General features: G+C 40.5%; 1 protein-coding gene across 9 annotated transcripts in view; it reads left to right on the plus strand.

Moving 5' to 3' along the window:
- SNTG1 (syntrophin gamma 1) overlaps positions 1 to 13,766 on the plus strand; it is an 878,369-nt gene that overhangs the window by 461,081 nt on the left and 403,522 nt on the right. For 2 of the 9 annotated variants that reach the window (XM_065519200.2, XM_073999983.1), the window contains exon 3: positions 9,893 to 9,982. The exons of the other annotated variants lie outside the window; for them this stretch is intronic. The gene's annotated coding sequence lies outside the window, so the exon portion shown is untranslated. The remainder of the gene's footprint in view (positions 1 to 9,892; positions 9,983 to 13,766) is intronic. 9 annotated transcript variants of the gene reach the window in all.

Genomic DNA, 13,766 nt, shown 5'->3' on the forward strand with positions numbered 1-13,766 from the left:
TAAACTTTGTTCTCACTGGTAGAAGGAGAAGGCAGGGTATCATCTGTCTTTGTAAATTTACATCCTGCTTTTAGGCATATAGAGGGAGAAAAAAGAGCTTTCTTCCATCTGCTGCACCATAGTTGTCTTCAGCTCAACAAATCTTCATATTTGGGGGCAGCATATTCTGATTTCCAACAACTGTAACTATGCCGATTATATACATCCTCCACTTTATATTTGTAATAAAATTGGCGATTGCTAAAACTTGAGCCAGACTCTTGCTATTCAGATTTGAGGTTTACATGTCCTAGAATGGGTAAAATATTTTATATCATCTTACTGAGGTTTTCTTTGCAGCAGTAGTATTTTTCACTTGCATGATGATAATTTTTTTCAAAAAATTATATTGCATCTCATTTGCATATTACCTCATCCTTGAGGAAAAATCAGTGATGTATAATTGATTAGGAAAACGGTATTGAGACTCAGATCATTTAAGCAAATGATTCAGCAAGTAAGTAACCCAGCCAATGGTGAAGCCTCCTGACTTGCAGCCTGACACTTGCCATACTGTGCCGTCCACTTTCAGAGTCTTCATCAAATTGTATATATTTTTTGCCTGCCTCCATGAATCCCAGGACTTCATTTTAATCTATTTCAGAAGTAGATTAAATATATAATATTATATATTTAATATTAATAAATTATATACGTGGAGAGAGAGAGAAAAAAAATAATGCTTCTCTAAGGGTTTGAAAACAATATTACTTTGCCCTGTAGCTCTCCTCATCTTCACCTTCTCTTGTCAGTTACACACTTTGATCAGTTGTCTTGTGCTCTTTACATGCTGCATTTAGAACTTCTTTTATCCTCATGCCTGAAAGCTAAAACTTCTGGCATGTCAAAAGGAAGCAGTGGAGGATTCAGCCTGGCCTGAGTGTTACCAGACTGCGGCTCCTGCCTGGGCACCATGAGTCCAGGCTCACACTGGGTCGGCTTTCTGAGTCAGCTGTATAAAATAATAAGCACCTAGAAAGGAGGCTGCTCTTGGGCAATCTGGGAGGTGTGTATTTGAGGAGGGTGAGAAGGAGAATTGAGGTGAAAGTTTGATGTAAGTGTGTTTGGCTGAATTTTTGAAATGGTAAAATCTAGGCACTAAAAAACCTACACCTTCATAAATAAAACCTTAGGGAAGGAAGAAAAAAAATGGAATGTGTAGGGACATGAATATTTATACCCACTTATATATCCTTTGTTGGCTTATTTCTGTGCACATGGGGAAGTTTAACAACTTCGTACATAATTTCAAGTACTTTATTCATATTTTAGATTTGAAGGACAAGAAAAATTTTGTAAAATAGAGTATTCTTCAGTTTTTTGGAAGACATTTTATGTCTCTTTAAATATCTCATTTGTTTTTTTTCTAATTCACTGTTCACTATGTTTGCAGTACTTTTCTGTCAATGTATTCATGAATTTTCAAATTTTTTCTCCTCTAAGCGAAGAATCAATGATTGAAAAGACTTTTTTATAGCATATTATCAAATTTGCATAATTAAAAATAAATATACACAAAAAAATGTCAAAAATCTAGCTAAATAGATTAATTGGCTAAAAGCAATTTTATCATATAAAGCAAAATCACCTAAGGAATTGACATAATTACCTAAATATTAATTTAAAATTGTGAAATCAACTTAAGACATTTGAAGCCCACATAAATTATCAAAATGTCTATGAAACTGCAGTTATTTCAATTTAAAAAAAAATTGATTTTGGAATGTTCCTCAGGGATGAACAGAAAATTTCAAAACTTCATGACAACTTTGTGAACAAGCAGAGTTGGTATAACTTGTCAAAACTGATGCAATATCAATAATAATGTTATGGGATCCTTGGGGTGTCACTTTTCTGGCTGGAAACCTCTGTGGCTGGTGGCACCTTTGTCTGAGTTTTGTTCAGGCCCACTGGGCTTGTTCCGTCTACTCAGCCTGGCGGGCTGTGCTTGGCTCATGCTACCAGCCTGGATCTCACGTCTGCCATGGCAAGCCATGCATGAAGTAGCAAGGAGTGTGTGAGTGAGCATGGGGTTGACGCACCAATTGCTGCAGTGGGGAGGGTGGCTCCAGGTGCTGGCATGAGCACCAGCTCTCTGTGAGGCTGTGACTTGTCCAGGAGCACTTCAAGCAGCTCCCATAGCTGACATTGCAGAACACGGTGGCATCCGGAAGCTTGGAGATGCCAGGAACCACAGGGCCCCAAAGATGGTGTCACAGCCCTGGCTCAGGGAGTGCCCATGTCTGGGAATGCTGAAGGGCCACAGCTCTTCCCTCTTTCTCTTCACCTGCAACACCTGTTGGTGTTACAGCTGTTTTAGCCCTGCCATTTGATGGATCCTGAGATCTTGCCCTGTGACCAGAAACAATGAAGTATGCAGACAAGTGTAGGGTGAGCAAGACAAGGAGGAGCTTTATTGATAGATAGGAGAGCTCAGAGGAGAGCCATAGGGGGTAGCTCCTTTCCTCAGGCACGATGCCCCAGTGAGTGTTCAGCTCTTAGAAGAGAAGGTAGATCCTCTCTGCTAGGCAAATCATCCTGATGAGTGCTCAGCTCTCAGTAGAGAGGGTAGCTCCTCTCTGCAGCTGGTTATCCTGACATGTGCTAAGCTTTGACTGATTCCAGGGCTTTTATGGGCCTCAGAGGGGAGAAAGTACAGGTGATTCATCCATGGGAGGCCATGGGTAGGCCCAGAAAAGGCACCACAAGCTCCCACTCTGGTCAGCAGGACTGGCATCCTGGCCCCCAGACTTCAGGCCCTCCCTGCCCTGAAAGTGGAGCCTCACCAGGGACTTGCCCACTTCCAACAAGGAACCTGTCTGCCTCCTGCAACTATTCATGGAGCCCAGGCTGTAGGTGCCAAGGGACAGCTGCAGGCCAGTGAAGAACTTCCCTTAACCCCATCTCAGCTTCTCTCCTATACTGGTTGGTGCCCAAAGTCTGGAGGCAGCTAAGGCGGCAAGGGGCTGGTGTGTCAGCATTGCCTTGAGCATGTGAACACCTGGGTGGCCTTTGAGAGCATCTGGGATTGGTCCCGACTTTGCTTCAATATCAGAGTAAGTGCTCACAGCAGGGAGTAGCCAGACAGCAGGAGCAGGCACTTCCTAGCCTATGAAAGAAGCGGGGGGGAGGAGCCTTTCTGGGCCCCCAGAGATGCCTGGGTTCACAACTACAGCCATGGCTTGGGCAGCTGCAGTTGGGCAACTGCAGTCGTGCCAATGGGGAGTCAGGGGCAGGGCTCCCGCCTGCTCCAAGGCCCAGGAGCACAGGGATGTCTGGGTCCACAGCCGGGCACTGAGTGACTACAGAAGCATCTGGGGAGCTCTCGCCCTAACATTGAAGGGGCAGAGCTCCCACTTGTTCTTGGCTCCCACCACTCCATGGAGCATGCAGCCCTGGCCGCGCCTCCCTTCTGCAGCTGGCATGATGGCAGCTGCCACTCCAGACAGCTTGCTGCTGCCAACAGGAATAGTAATAAATGTTAAAAGTGCATAAAATGTCTCAATAGGCCCAAGGACTACAGAAATGCTGTTAAAAGGAGCCTTTTTCACACAGGTGAAAGGTACAAGGTGCAAGAGCAACTTGGGAAAATGCCTGGTGGCCATCCCTGTTCTCCAGCATGTGCTAGCTGGTCACAGGGCTGTCCCCTTAAACATCACATTTTCCAGTCCTAGCACCGCTAGATGTGATCTTGTAATGAGAGAATGGAATGTGAATGGTCTTGATGTGTCCACCTCCCATTTTCTGTCTGGCAAGAGCTTGGACATGAGGGCAGCACTGAACTCTTGTCAGATCACACATGCTGAGGATGGCAGAGAAATAGGAGGGACGGAGAGTGGGTCCCACAGATTTTGAAATCACCTCGGGACATTTACGTTTGGACTCTTACAGGAACAAATTGCTCTCTGAGATACGCCACTATTATATTCATTATTTTTTTTAAAGAAACCAGTATTCTAACTAACATAGAAAGGTTAACGACGCATAAATAGTTGCCTTCAAGGTACATATTGTTAAATGAACAAAAAGTTCACACAAAATGAAACTCAAGTGACTGTAACCATTGTTTTAAATCCTGTTGTTGTAATTGAGGTTGGAGAGAGGACCAATTAATCTTTTTGCGACAGTCAAGGCATAACCTGAAGATGTGAATGCTTGTGGAGAGGGTACACACTGGGTTTGAGTTTGAGACACATAAAGAGATAGGAAATAAATTTTGCATGTTTCATAATTTTGCCTAGAGCAAACTCTATAAATAGATAACATTTTTCTCTTCAGTAAACTGAACTGTCAGAGTAAGCAGAACATTATAGAGACTTTTTAACACTTATCAATTGAAGCATTCTGGAAATTATCAAAATCATTTAAATCCAAAATATTTTTCACCAATACTTCCTATTCTGTTTTACATAACTACTTGGTCAGCTCTCCATGTGTGCAGTTGGAGAGGTCCATTATCTTTATCAGTCTCCTGGCCAATGGAGCATTTGAAGGGAAGCAGTCGTATGTTTTATATTCAGCATGCATAAATTTGGCTGTGTTTGTCTAATTTTATTTTCCATGTTTTGGTTGCAAATATGAAGTTTAATCAACAGCTATTGTTGCTGTTCTTATGATAATTGATGATAATAGTTCTTGTTAATTTCTGAGTGTTAGATTTAATCATAATAGGCAAGACCTCTAGACAGAGGCCACATCTGATGAAGTGACAGTCAGGAAATGTTCAGCTTCACTTTCACTTTTCTTGGTCAGGAACTAGGCTGTTACCATTGTTTGTTGGGTCAGTTATGTAATAATAGTCTAAACAGGCTTCCTTAGGCTAGAGCTTTTCATGCTTTGTGGCTTATCACTGAGCTGTCCATGGAGATTCTACATGGATCAAAGATGAGGTAGGGGACATTCATATATTGTCATTTTTTAAACATCAAAGATAATTTCATCAGATTATTCACCAAAGCTACTTATGCATTGCAGTTCTCATCTTTATGTTTTATGTAATAAAGTTTACTGATGAAATTTTAAAAATTATCTTCATAGGAGCTTTTTTTTTGCCCCTAAAAAAACTTATATTAGATAATGATTAACCAATAAACTTGTTTTTCTTTTATCCATGGATACAGAAAAGAAGACATTTATAAACTGTTCCTGCATCATATTTTAATACAAATCAGTTACTTTTAAAAAATCATAAAGAAAGCATTAAAAATTTTATATCTGAATAAGAAAAAATATGGGAAGATGAATGTGTCTCCAGAAGAGAAAAATACAGTTTTGTTGTGTGAAAAAACATCTTAATTTTACATTTTAAATAACAGTATTAGTTAATCTATTGTATTAGTCAGGGTTTTCTAGAGGGACAGAACTAATAGGTGATATATATATATGTGTGTGTGTATATATTCTAATAAGAGATATATATATATCCTATTTTATATATATATCCTACATATCATATGTATGTGTACATATATCCTACATATCATATATATATGTGTATATATGTATATATCCTATTAGTTCTATGTATATAGGAAGCTAGTTCGAGTCCCAGGCTGGAGAACTTGGAGTCTGATATCCCAGGGTAGGAAGCATCCAGCACAGGAGAAAGATGTAGGCTGGGAGGCTAGGCCAGGCTCATCTTTTCGTATTTTTCTGCCTGCTTTTTATATTCCAGCCGTACTGGCAGCTGATCAGATGGTGCCCAGCAAGATTAAGGGTGGATCTGCCTTTCCCAGCCCACTGATTCAAATGTTAACCTTGGCAAAATCCTCACACATGCACCCAGGATCAATACTTTGTATCCCTCAATCCAATAAAGTTGACACTGAGTATTAACCATCATACCTATGTTACTAATAAACCAGCTACAAATGAAGTGTTTTCCTTATAGTTTTTTATAGTATAACATAGAAATATCTAGTATATTTTATATTCTGGAACTTATGTTATTAAATTGCTGGTACTTGATAGTTGTGTTTAAAGAAATTCCAGGAATGTCTAGAAATATGCTCTCCTAGAGTTCTTTAGATACAAGAGACCAAATCCAAACCTGACTAGTTCAAACTATAAAAGGATGTTTTGGAAAGATATGGACTGTTTCACCAAAGTGAAGACACAACTGACCAACCAGGCTTTGGAAACAGCAGAAAGCAGGGTAGCTCACAGAATCCAGATAATGGGACTGATTGACAGTATTTTTTTCTAGATAATATCATTAAAATAAATTACCTTCAATCTTTCATTTTTTTTAAAAGAAATATGCTTTTAGTCAGTTATTGTCACATAATGTTACATAATAAAACAATAAAATCTCAGTGGCATACACAACTGTATCAGTCAAGATTCTCCAGATCAGCAGAACCAGTAGAATGTCTATATATGTTTATACATATTTTAAGAGACTCAGTTAAAGAAATTGGCTCATGCAATTGTGTGGGCTGGCAAGTCCAAATTCTGTAGAGTAGGCTGGCAGGATGGAAACTCTTGGGCAGGAATTGGTGCTGCTGACTTGAAACAGAAGTTCTTTATCAGAGAAACCTCAGTGTTTTCTTTTAGGGCCTTTCAGTGATTGCATGAGAACCACCCACATTATTGGGAATAATCTCCTATACTTAAAGCCAACTGATTTCAGATGTTAACCACATCAAAATCCCTCCACGGCAACACTTAGATTAATGCGTAATGAAATAACTGGGCACTATAACCTATTCAAATTGACACATAAAAGTAACCATCACAGCTCATCCTTTGTCAACGTAACACTCATATATATCCCCTTAAACCTACTTTACCTCCAAATAAAAACCATTGCAAAGTCATCCTTCTAACAAATATGATACAAAAATCCTTTATATAATCAAAAACACACTAATTATTTCCCTAGAAGGGGATGCAAAGGCCTTGACTAATGTTCATTCTTCTCCTTGATATGCTATAATTTAAATGCTATGATGTAAAATTAATCATTATTAATAAATCTTGTGTTAGATGATAAGGGAATAAAGAAGGGAAGAAAACAAAGATGGTTGACATATACATATGTATATAGACACATATAAATATGTTTGTAAGTGTACATGCACATACAGTCAAGTTCATAACAAAATGAGAAATACATAACAATCACAGTCCTCATTTTTGCAGCTGACCGTGTGGTGGTAGCCGGTAGTGATAATTGCCTTTTTCCACTACCCATTCCTTATTTCCTGTGCCCTCAGCAAACATCTCAGCTTGTCATAGTTCTTTACCTGGTAAGGTAATCCAAACCTTCATTCCTGAAGGGTCTGGGCCATTAACAGTCCCTGCGTGAATGGGGCTATTGCAGTTTTCCATTGGCATGAATCACAAGTATGGTAAGACACACCTAAGGAATCTGTGCACACTCTTCCTGATCTCCATGCTGGAACAGCCCAATTTCCCTTTGGAAGTCAGTATCAATCACCCCAGTCAGTGGAGGAACTCATTTCTTTGCATGTTGATTCAGAGGCAACGGAGTCCAAAGTGGCTGAGAGTATCTCAACTTCCAGTTCAATGAAATCCTTGTTGGATCTCCTAATAGAAACATTCTTCACTGTGGAATGAAGACCTCTAATCCAGAAGAGAATAAGGTCGCAGGTACAGGAAACAAAAGTTTTGCTAGTAAGTAGTGGGTGATACTGAGACGCATTACCCTCATTTCCTAAACTCATGAATTCTGGTAATGGGAGAAACAGCACCATATATTGAGCATATACAGCTTCCTGGAGAACTTTGACTAAGTCCTGCAAGAAAATGCCACCTAGCTGATGCCATAACTGAGTTTTCAAAAGGCCATTGCACTGTTCTATCAAGCCAACTTCTTCAAGGTGGTGGGAAAATGGTAAGAGCAGTCCAGTGAATTTTATGAGCATGGATTCACGGCTTCACTTCATTTGCTGTGAAGTGAGTGCCTTGATCAGAAGAAATGATGTATGGAATATGATGACAGTGACTAAGGCATTCTGTAAATCCACCGATGGCTGTTTTAGCAAAAACGTTGTGTATAGGGAAGGCAAATCCATATCCAAAATAAATGTCTATTTTAGTAAGCACAACATGCTGACCTTTCCATTACGTAAGTGTGGCCCAATACAATAAACCTGCCATCAGGTATCTGGCTTATCACTCTGGGGAATTATGCCATGCTGGGCTCAGTGTTGGTCTATACTGCTAACAAAGTGGGCACTCAGCAGTGGCTGTAACCATGTTGGCCTTGGTTAATGGAAGTCCATGTTGCACCTGCATATTGTGCAGAACCATCTCTAACCCCAGCCAACTTTTCTCTTCCTCCAGTGAATTGTGGTTGGGAAACCCCCCAAGAGATCATAGGTGTGGGCTAAGAGGGAGAAGGTAATGGAGCAAGAGTGGAATCCATAGGTATTTAAAGTTCTTTCTCATGTAAACTGTTTGTGCCTTAGTCACTTGAGCCCAGTCACTTCCATTTGATGATGTGTACCCCTAATTTTATGACTTGGTCTATTGTATGATACCCAGTTTATGATGAACATCTCAGGTGACTTGGTGTCCCATGGTTAAACATTCTGTATCTACTAATGGCCAAAAACAGAACAAGAGCTGTCTCTTAAAAGGGGAGTTACTATCCAGAGAAGAGAGCAGGGATTAGCTCCCAAATTCTGAGGACTTGTCCTGTGATTCACCTACAGGGACATGCCAAAGCATGTCTAAACAGCATCCCTATCTGCCACTGCCACTTCATATAACAGATGTTCTGCATCGTATGTTCCAAGTGGTAGAGCAGCTTGCACAGCAGCCTTGATCTGACGCAGAATCTTCTCCTGTTCTGGACTGCACTTGAAATCAGCAGCTTTTCGAGTCACTTAACTAAAGAGGCCATAGTAGCCCACCCAAATGAGGAATATGTTGCTTCCAAAACTCAAATAGGCCCCATAGGCATTGTCCCTCTTTTCTGGTCGTAGGAGAGGCCAACTGCAACAACCTATTCTTTACCTTGGAAGGGTATCTCAACTGACATCACACCACTGGACCCCAAGAAACTTTGCTGAGGTCCTTGAATTTTTTTCAGATTTATTTCTCACTTTCTGACACACAAATACCTTGTTAATAAGCCTAGAATAGTTGCTAATTGTCACTTACTAGGTCCAATTAACTTAATGCCATCACTGTAATGAGCCAGTGTGGAATCTTGTGGAAAGGGGGAGTGATTCAAAATCTTTGTGAGCTATTGACATAGGGCTGAAGAGTGATACATCCCTGAGGTAGGACAGTGAGGGTGTATTGCTGTCCTGGCCAGTTGAAAGCAAACTGCTTCTGATGGACCTTATGGACAGGAATGGAGAAAAAGGGATTTGGCAGGTCAATAGCTGCATTACCAGGTACCAGGGGATATGTTCATTTGCTCAAGCAATAAAACCACATCTGCTAAAGAGTTTCAATTAGAGTGGCCACCTGGCTAAGCTTGCAGTAATCCATTGTCAGTCTCCAAAATCCATCTGTCTTCTGCACAGGCCAAATAGGTCAGTTGAATTGGGATATAGTGGGAATCACTTCTCCTGCATCTTTAGAGTCCTTGATGATAGTAATAAATTCTACAATCACTCTAGGAAAGTGGTATTGCTTTTGGTTTGCTATTTTACTTGGTAAAGGTAGTTCTAGTGGCAACCACTTGGCCTTTCCCATAGCAACAGCTCTCACTCCACATGTCAGAAAACCAATGCCGGGATTCTATTAGTTACTGAGCATGTCTATTCTAATTACACATTCAGAACCAGGGAAAAAACACAGGATGTGTTCACAGACTACCCTGGCCTTATCCTGACATGGACTTGAGCTAAAACTCCACTGGTTACTTCCACAGCCTCTCTTCTGATTGGTGGACCACAGTGGTGTTTTGCGTCTTCAGGAATCAGTGTCATTTCAGAAACCAGTGTCTGGTAGTTGCTGAAAGGTATGGTTATTTCCCTTCTTTAATTCATATTTAATTCACATTTATTTACCCTGGGAAATGATCATGCAGTTCTTTGGGGGAGGCTGGAAGCAAGATTAACAATATAAACCTGTGGTAGGGTATCAGGGTCCTTCTTTACATGACCCGACTTCCCTTCTATATTAGTTCATTTGTGTTGCTATAAACAAATACCTTAAGCAGGCTAATTTATAAAGAAAAGGGGCTTATTTTGACTCATGGTTCTGCAGGCTGTGCAAGAAGCATGACACCAGAGTCTACATCTGCTGAGGTCCCAGGAAGCTTTTAGTCATAGCAGATGGAAGGGGAGCCAGCATGTCATGTGGTGAGAGAGGAAGTGAAGGAGAAAGAAGGGAGGTTCCAGACTATTTTTAAACTGCCAGGTCTGGCATTAACTTATTACTACAGGGAGGACACCAAGGTAGTCATGAGTGATCTGCCTCCGTGACACAAACACTCTCCACCGGGCCCACCTGCCATACCGGGAATCCCATTTTGACATGAGATTTGGAGTGAACATTCAAACCACATCACCTTCATGCAAGGAGGCTCTGGTTCTACAAACCATTTCAATTCTGGGAACTGAATGAGAGTCTATGACTCTATTCTGGTGATTCATACTAGACTTTTCACTCAACCTAGAACTCATTTGCTTGTACTGATCAAGTAAAAATTTAGTAGGCTTCCTGTCTATTTTGCTTCTAGGGACACATGATCAACCTGACAACACTATAAGCCTCTCTGATTTAAGCTACTCTGATTACTGCCTTGGTCCTGATTTCCATTCTCATAACCATGGCTTCTTTGTCTTTGCCACTTGGCCCCTGCCATCCCAGGATCCAATTACTGCTATTGCATGTGAGGATCCCAGTTCAGTGGCAATAGTTCCCATGGTAATTTCTACCCTACACAGAAGAGTGACTGAAGAGGTCTTTAACAGAGCCACCCCACAAATTTATTCCTCAGAGTCAAGTCGAAAGGTGCATTCTCTGGGCTCCCAGGGCGAGTGAGCAGCTCTTGTATGATAAATCCACTCTAACACTCCAATACTCCTAAGTCATCTGTTACCTTCCTCTGCAGTATACCAAGGCGATCCTGGCATTTTAATGTAATTTATTATAAGCCATTTTTTTTTTGGTCCATGTTTAAACCCAGTCAGCTAAACAAACTGTCAGAACCCTTTCCAACACCCCAAATTTACATCCAGAATTTATTCTTAGTGGGGCAATATCAATCAATTTGACCTAGTCCAAATTTTTGTGCCTTCCAACATTATCTAACATCATGAATATCCATTCCACACATAGTCCCCAGAATTTTGTCTGTATAAATTGAAAAAATATACAATGATTTTGGAGTGGAACACACCTTTAATGGGTTAAACTTTGTATCTCACCTTTTTTCACCTGTTGCCACTTGAGTCTACTTATACCTATAAAAGGAAAGAGGATTGGTGGGATTGGATCCTCAGGAGAATCAGCATTGTCTTTAGGACAACCACCTCAGCAAAGGCCATCACTCTTCTACCAAAGAAGACTCAGCAGAACTTAGGGGTTCACTGAGCCCAGCTTCATCACAGACTTCATATATGTCTTCATTCCAATATTCAGGGTCCCGTTTTTCCCAATGTCTGTGTTTAACAGAAGAAACTTTGCTAGGCTGGGGGTTTAATTTGTGATGTAATTCAGTGACTAGCAGGATGAGACTCTGGGCTAACTGTTCAGAAATCTCAGGCTTGTGACTATAGGAGATAAAGGTATAATCTAAGACAGGCATAGGCATTTTCGGGTCATATATGAAGGTCATAGGCTAGAAATTTGAAATCCAAGCTCACCCTTTTTCTCTCTACTTTCTATAGCACGGTTAAGAGCAAAGGGCCAATCTTATTGCACTCATTATTTGACAGAGCTGTTCTAAGTTATCAAATTCTTGGTCACTGAGAACCTTGCCTTATCAATACTTGAGTAGTAGTGTTCAGTGGTGACATTGTGTGTATCTGTATTGCCTTTTTGTGCCATGGACTACCAGTGTTCTTGTTAATACTGGAAATAGAGTCTTTACTGCCTTTAAATCTAATTAGATGACAGAATCAATTCCTGAAACCTCAAAACTAATTCAAAAAACTCATTCTTAGAATTCAGTTCCTTCAAAACCACTGTTGGTAACCAAATCTATATCAGTCATGGTTCTACAGAAGAATGGAAGCACTATGTATGTGGCTAATGTGACTGGGGGTCAGCAAGCCTGAAATCTACATCAGCCCAGCAGGCTGGAAACTCTCATGCAGAAGCTGCTGATGCAGTCTGGATGCAGAATTTCTTCTTCAGAGCAAACTCAAGCTTGCTTCTGAGGCCTTTCAACTTATTTGATGAGATCCACCCACATTATTGAGAATAGTCTCCATTATTTAAAGTGAGTTGATTATATATATAATCTGCAAAGAAACTTCACAGCACCACCTAGATTAGTGTTTGATTAAATGACCGGACTCTGTAGCACCTAAAGCTCGCCACCACAAATATCAATCACTTATTTGACTCACAGGTCTACAATGTGGCTGTGGCAGCTCTGTCCTGGGCAAGGATGTAAGGGTAGTTGGGCTGCACCTTGCATTCTGTGGGTCGTATAAGATGTTTGGCTCTGTGTGTGTCATTTTAAGGCCAGATCAACAGGGCAGCAGCTTCTTGGGGAATCTGTTCTCATGCAATTGCAGAAATGCTAGAGGGCACCGGAAACATGTGAGGTCTGCAGAGAAACTAGCATATGGTCATTTCTCTCCACCCATCACTGGGGTAGACATAAGTACTTTTGATAATAAGTGCAGTCTATATGATGAAAGGTAAAATAAACTATGCTCTAATGGATAAAGTTGTTTCCCACAGGCCTGTGGGTTAGCATTTCTTATGACTATACATGTATACTGGGATTGCACAACTGAGCGCATGAATGGTTGGTTATTGGAAACTAGGTTTCTCACTGTCAGAGACTTAAGAAATATTTAATTGATTGTATGACACATTCAGTTTCTACTGAAAATGACCAATCTATTTCCTTTCACAGCCAATAGTAATAATTTATCAGTGACAACATGATGACACCTCTTAGCCTATTCTACCATTTACCTAAACAAGCATTCATCAATCTTGTACAGTAAAAGTTTACAGATAAGTGAAGAAAGAAGACTAGAATAGCACATGTGGTTGCTATTAGAGGTGGAGCATCACTAATAACTGTTGTCCAGCTTGATATAGATGCAGGTGGTTATATAGGGACATGTCTATCGATATGTGCATGCTAACATGGGTTAGTATACACACAGATATTTCTTTGCTCTGTCAGAAGAGAGGTCCTAAAAGAAATGATTGGCTCAATCAATAAATGGTGGAAAACAATTCTGTCTCCTGTGCAGAGTAATCTCAAATAATTTATGTAGATAGGTCAGCCTCAGGAATGGGAAGCATAACCTCCAATTCCTTAGGTGTGAGGTACTCATAGTAACCTCTTTCCAACCAGTATTGTGTGGAGAGAAGAGGAAAAAAGAACTTTACAATAGAAAAAGCTGACAAACACTATGTCAGTGGGATGATAAGGTTAGCAAGCACTCGAGTGTTAAGTCGTATTGCTCACACGTATCCTTGATTGAATGGGATGAAAATGGCACTTTACTTCTGAGATCTTCCCCCTCCAAAACCACATTACCACACCATAATAACTACAAAGAACATCAGAATAATCCCAATGGAAGAATATCTTACAAATTCCTGAC

Source organism: Macaca fascicularis, chromosome 8, assembly GCF_037993035.2.
Source record: "Macaca fascicularis isolate 582-1 chromosome 8, T2T-MFA8v1.1".
Taxonomy (NCBI): domain Eukaryota; kingdom Metazoa; phylum Chordata; class Mammalia; order Primates; family Cercopithecidae; genus Macaca; species Macaca fascicularis.